This window comes from Schistocerca piceifrons, chromosome X (assembly GCF_021461385.2).
Source record: "Schistocerca piceifrons isolate TAMUIC-IGC-003096 chromosome X, iqSchPice1.1, whole genome shotgun sequence".
Lineage (NCBI taxonomy): Eukaryota > Metazoa > Arthropoda > Insecta > Orthoptera > Acrididae > Schistocerca > Schistocerca piceifrons.
Window position 1 is genome coordinate 277,752,954 of NC_060149.1, and position 6,160 is coordinate 277,759,113.

The following is a 6,160-nucleotide window of genomic DNA, read 5'->3' on the forward strand; positions in this document are numbered from 1 at the left end:
AGAGAGAGAGAGAGAGAGAGAGAGAGAGAGAGAGAGAGAGAGAGAGAGTATTCTGCTTACCATCAAAAATAATAGCCAGTGAAGTGTAATAAAGTCCCAGTCGCAGTTCCAAATTTGGATTTCAGCCATTCCAGGGTTTGTGGATCACTGTTGAGGGCAAATACCACAACCTTGAGAGTAACTGACAAGTTAATCATTTATTGTTGCCAGTCCAGTATTAAAAAATTGATCAGCTCTGTGCTGGGTGCTAGTTCCTGGGGGTATCGCTGCTTGGTGACTCTGTAGTTGAGTAGAAGCCCACACTGGAAGGAGCAGATATCCATAGTCCCTAGTGACCCATCAGAATTGCTGTCAAGCCACAACACTAGATAATCTGCCATACTACAGGGTTAAAAGTTTCTGCAAATGGCTGGAAGAACATGTTCAAAACTAAAGAGTGCTCCCATGGTGGCCAAATTCTATAGATCTTAATCCAATTGAACATCTTTGAAATGAACTTGATCATTGCATTCACTGTGTGTATCCACCCTTCATTATCTGTGGCAACAAGTGTAGACAACATGGCTTCAAATGTCTGTGGATACTCTTCAGTACCTGAATGTCATTTCCAGTAAATCTTGCTCTTGTTTATACTGATAATGGTAGTTACTGCGGAAACTAGCAGATTATGGCAATGGTGGTGATGAAGATTATGATTATGATGATGATGATGGTGATTGTGATGTGACTTGATGCTGTGTGTGGAACACACTTTAACACCATACAGCACTTGTTCCATGTTCACAAACAGCTTGTGATATTACTTTTCCATGCACAAGGAATCATGTTGTAGCTTTTGCATGTCACCATTCATCCTTTTAGTACAAATATCAAGTGAATAAATGAAAATTGTGGACATTAATATTATGATGTGCCAGCTTTTTACAAGAGGTTTTGATGATCTCACATGTTTAATATTGGTTATTTCTTCTACAGTATTTTAACGACTGAGAACTGTACTGCTCACATTACAAAGAGTGGAAGGAGTTGTTCAGGATGAAGACCTTAAGTGGTCACTTAAAACATTAAAGTTGTCTCTCAAACATTTAATTTTTATTGATAGATCATTAATTAGTTTTATGGCTGTGTATTTCACACATCTTTAGGCCTAAGCTAGGTTCAGTACAAGCTAGTGCAGATCTTTTTTTATGTTTTAGTGTTGTGTGTGTGGATATCACAATTATTGCATTGCATTACATTACATTAGATGATCATATTCTTTAGACCTCCCTGGGATGTGAAAAGAAGTTTAAGACTTACATTTTATGTAAACAGAATACAATAGAATCACTTAAAGTTGTGAAACATTGTAATATGAAAGTGATAATGAGAATTATTGAACTGGAAAGGTTATGTGCATTTATGTCCAAAGGTAGTACAGGATGTTTCAAAAAGATTCGTCCAATTTCAGAAGTCTGTATCTTCCACATTAATGAAAATAAGGTCTTGCTTATGAATACAATATTCTTATTCTCAATCAAACCATATGGTTGTGCAAGGACGTGTCTTCTATATGCATGCGCATACAACCTTCAGATACTTTTTACAATAATGTGTGTTTTGGATCAAAGTTTTCATTTGTCTTTTACAAATGTTCAATGTGCACTACACCAGATGCATGATAAACATCTAGACAACAGTCAAATTCCTCTCATAATTTTACAAGCACAGCTGGAGTTAATGCATTCACTGCTGTTGCATTGTGGTTGACCAAAAGTTGTTGGAAGGGTAGGCACATAGACAGTCTTTCACAAACCGCCACAAAAAGAATCACATACAATAAAATCAGGTGACGTTGCAGACCAGTGGTACACTGCACATGCCATGTGCTCCTTATGGCCGATCCATTGCTGAGGGGGCTTGTATCTAAGAAATGCTCTTACATACAGGGGCCAATGCAGTGGTGCTCCATCCCATTGAATAACACTTTTTTTTCAGTTGTGAAAAATGCCAGCTCTCCAACATATCTAGGTATGTGATTCTAGTAAGCGAGCGAGTGAGTGAGTCATCTACAGGGGTTGGACAAAAATATGGAAACACTGTGAGAAAAGCATACTTGAACATAAATGCAAATGCTAGCCAAGCCTGCAGGCTGCACTGTTGTATTTGACTAGAAATGGCAATAATGCAGTGTCCTCAATACATTGCAAGTGTCAGTTGCATTCATAACAGCTGTATGGAGCTAAGGACTTCAAAAATGGGCAGATTATTGGTGTTTGTATGCTAGGTGCTTCCGTAACAGAGGTAGTTGAAGTGTTTGGTGGTTTAAGAGTCACCATATTGAAGGTTAATAACACACAAAGGGAAAATGGAAAAACCTCATCTGCTAAGTCACTATGCGGCTTAAAATGTGTGTTGAGAGATCGTGATGGACGGGCATTGAAGAAGATTGTGATGAAAAATAAAAGGATGGTAGCTGCAAAAGTCACTGCAGAACTGAATTTTGCCCTTGCAAACCATATCGGCACTATAACAACACAAAGAGAGCTCCTTAAGGTGGGAACTGGAGGGCTAGCTGGAATTCCAAAACCACAAGTCAGTGATGCAACTGCCCATAACAGGAAATTGGCGCTGAAGCCGTAGCGTATGGACTGTGGACTAATGGAAGAAAGTCATTTGTTCGGATTAGTCTTGTTTCACATTGTTTCCAACTTCTGGTCAAGTTTACGAAGGTGAGACATGGCAGGGGTTTGGCGACGATGATTTGGGATGTCATATTGCAGTATTCCCTGGGAACCATGTTTACTCTGCAAGGTCACATTACTGCCAAGGCCTATGTGAGCATTTCAGTTGATTGGGTCCATCCCATAGTACTGTGTTTGTTCCCCAATGCTGATGGAGTGTTTCAATACAACAGGGCCTCTGTTCAAACACCTCACATCATCCAGGAATGGTTTTCTGAGCACAAGTATGAATTGTCATGTCTCCCCTGGTTACCACAGTAACCAGATCTCAATATTATTGAAACTTTGTAGTCTGCTTTGGAGAGAAGGGTGCAGGATTGCTATTCACCTCCATCATTGTCACCTGAACTTGCCATTGTTTCACAGGAAGAATGGTGTAAGATGCCTTTGAAACCCATCCAGGACCTGTATTTATCCATTTATAGATGACTGACAGCTGTTCTCAATGCGTACAGTTTTCCTACACTGTTTTAGGCATAGTAATGTGTTGTGTTTGTGGTGTTTCCATATTTTTTGTAGCTGCATCTGGGAGGCCCCTACCTGCAATCATATAAACTGGCTACTTATGGATGGTACCAAGATAAACTTCTGGTTTTGATGTTGAACTTAAAATCCGCCCCAAGTTTCTATCTGTATTCGCATAGTAGATATAGTCTTGTGAAATTGGACAAATCTTTTTGAAACACCCTGTAGCATATTATTACGTATAATCAATGACAGAAACACCCTGTATTATGTTGTTATCATTGAATTTTATTGGTACTTTATTTTTCTGTGTTAGTCATAGAAGAACACTTTTTTGTCTATAAGTTTGTGTTTTTAAGTTATTAAAGTGACAGGGAGCATGTGATCACTGATTTACGAGCCACACTGCATGCATTGTAGTCCTGAATGGTGATGTGGAGGTGAAAGAGTATCAAGTGACTGGTAGTGTATTCCCAAGGATTCTCACAAATGCATGAAATGCCTCAGATTTGAAATTTTCAGTAGCACTCAACATGGTTAAAGTTCATAATATGTGTTGCTATTGCAAAGAATAAAGGCAGTACCATGTTGAAGAATTACACTGGCACGAAGCAAAATGTGCAGGCATGACAAATGTGCCCAGGCCCCAAGCAGATTACCATCTCAAGAAACCAGCAGTATATTCCTCTCTGGGTGTGACAAGAGGACGTAGTTCTTGCTATGTAGAAATTGCTCACAGCAGTAACCTCCGTCACTGGCCTTCTCTGTACTTACTCCCCTTGTGGCTCAAAACCTCATGCCAGTCTTCTTACTAGACACCTCTTTGGTAGCTTCTGTATCTGACATGTCAGACGTGTAACTCTGTTGTCTAAGAAGACTGTGATGGCACATTGTGGTGTTATGTTTGTGTGGTTATGGATGTGTCTGGAGTGAACGGAAGAGAGATGAACAACATATGGCCCTGCAGAATGTGAAGTGAGAAAAAGTGAAGGGAAAAATGACATTATCACATAAAAAAACATTACTGTAATTATAATCACCTAATTAACATGCTTTTGTTGCACTTTGTGTGTAACTTTCATTGGCAGGCATGTGTTAGGTGTGGATGACACAGTGGCTGTCTGCTGATATAAGCTTCTAAATGTTAACATGTTTCAGTACTGTTGTGTTTGCTGGTTAACTGTTTCTCTGTTAGCTACATACTCAATTTGATTCCATTGTTGTGCTATATTTGAGTGTTTTGTGAACACATAATCATTTTCCCATTATAACACCCATCTTTATCGTTTCCCCACGATATGATCTATCCTGTATTAGATACTGATATATCATTCTTTTGAATAGTGAGTCAGCTTGATGATTTATTGTGAAAGCTACAGAACCATATGTATGATTCTACAGCTTGACAAGGCAGTCCACAATTCTGTACTCACTCACTGTGTTCTTACTCAAATTGGGCCCTAAGAATTAGATATGGATATTTCTCATGTCTAGAAATGAAACCTTTTTTATTTAATAAACACCCCAAATTACTACAGAGCATTTCAGAGCTTAATGGATCACACCCCCTGTTAAAGGGTAATCTAATGCAGCTGTTTCTAATATACATCGGTGATTAAGATTGTATGAATTTTCTTGTTATTAGATTGGAGACATTCATTGCTCATCACTAATAAAGATATGCAATTTGTGTTTTCAGGCTGTTAGTGAAATGGCATCTGCAGCAGGATTGAGTTGCAAGGTTGATCCCACTCTTGTAGCTGCCCTTCGAAATCAAAAGAATGGTTTGTGTTTACATTTAAATAAGTTTAATAACCTTTATTTGTAAAAATGATGTTTATGCCAGGATGTGTCCATAGAAGTTCAATTTAAGGTTTTATTACATAGCTGAAACTGTTGAAAGATTGTTTACTTATGATTTGCAGCGGCACACTTTTTGACAGCATTCATCTAACATATATATTACATACCTCCAAACTTTTTTCCTCATTGTTGATTAAACTGTAAAATAGCATAATTGATTTTTGACAGATCAGGATGTGCTATAGCATTACCACTATAGCAGCTAGGGGCTGGAAGTAATGCTTCCGATGGCCATGTAATTCAATAAGGTACAGATGCCCCCTGGACAGGTCAGATGTCAAGTATCTTAGAGAGGGGTGTAGGAAGTGGGGGGGGGGGGGGGGGGGGGGGAATTACTGGGTTGAGTTTGGTGAATCTAGGTTTCATAGTGTGGGTCAGAGCCACCAATTCTCTGTTACCGTGAGCTCTGTACAGGCTACAGGAACCATCATGCAGACAGTGAAACAGTGTATGTAACAGGAATCAGGGATCTTGGTTTACCTGTGTAGATAATGAGAATAGTAGAAATCTCCATACTAAAGCCTCAGACTGAATGAGGTAGATGGCTGTTGAGGCAAAATGAATATTTGTGACCATCCCTTGTGACCCTTGCCACACTCACATGTCATAATATATTCAGTCGTAATTGGCTTGGCCAGATAATATAGGTGTCTCTGGATTGGCCTTTATTTCCCTACTTGCTAATACAGACAAAATCGTTCTCACTTCACAAATCCTTATTCCTCTCAGCAACAGGGGCACCTTTCTTGGAAACAATAACACTCACTCAGCAAAGAGAGCATCAGCTCAAAAGAAACAGCTTAATGTTGACAGGACCATTGAATATTTTTCCGAATATATTTTTCATGATCAAAAGAGAGGAAGGATCATTTGAAAAGGTGTTACCATTGTATTTAAATAAAGACCTGAAGTGTATTATCGGAAATCTGAAATCTATGTAACATTTTAACTGTGGAACACTTTCAATGGAAACTCTTAGTGTAGTGTATCCACATCATGTGGAGAATTCCATGTCTTAAATAAGTTGCACTCTTTCAGAAATATAATAAAGTGTTACCTCTTGAAGGAATTTTATTTCTATAGATACAAAATAAATAAAAATGTTGGAA

At 38.6% G+C, this 6,160-nt stretch overlaps 1 pseudogene; it reads left to right on the top strand.

Moving 5' to 3' along the window:
* The window catches only part of LOC124722310, a 145,912-nt pseudogene extending 140,662 nt beyond the window's left edge, over positions 1–5,250 (top strand).
* Positions 5,251–6,160: the final 910 nt, after the last annotated feature.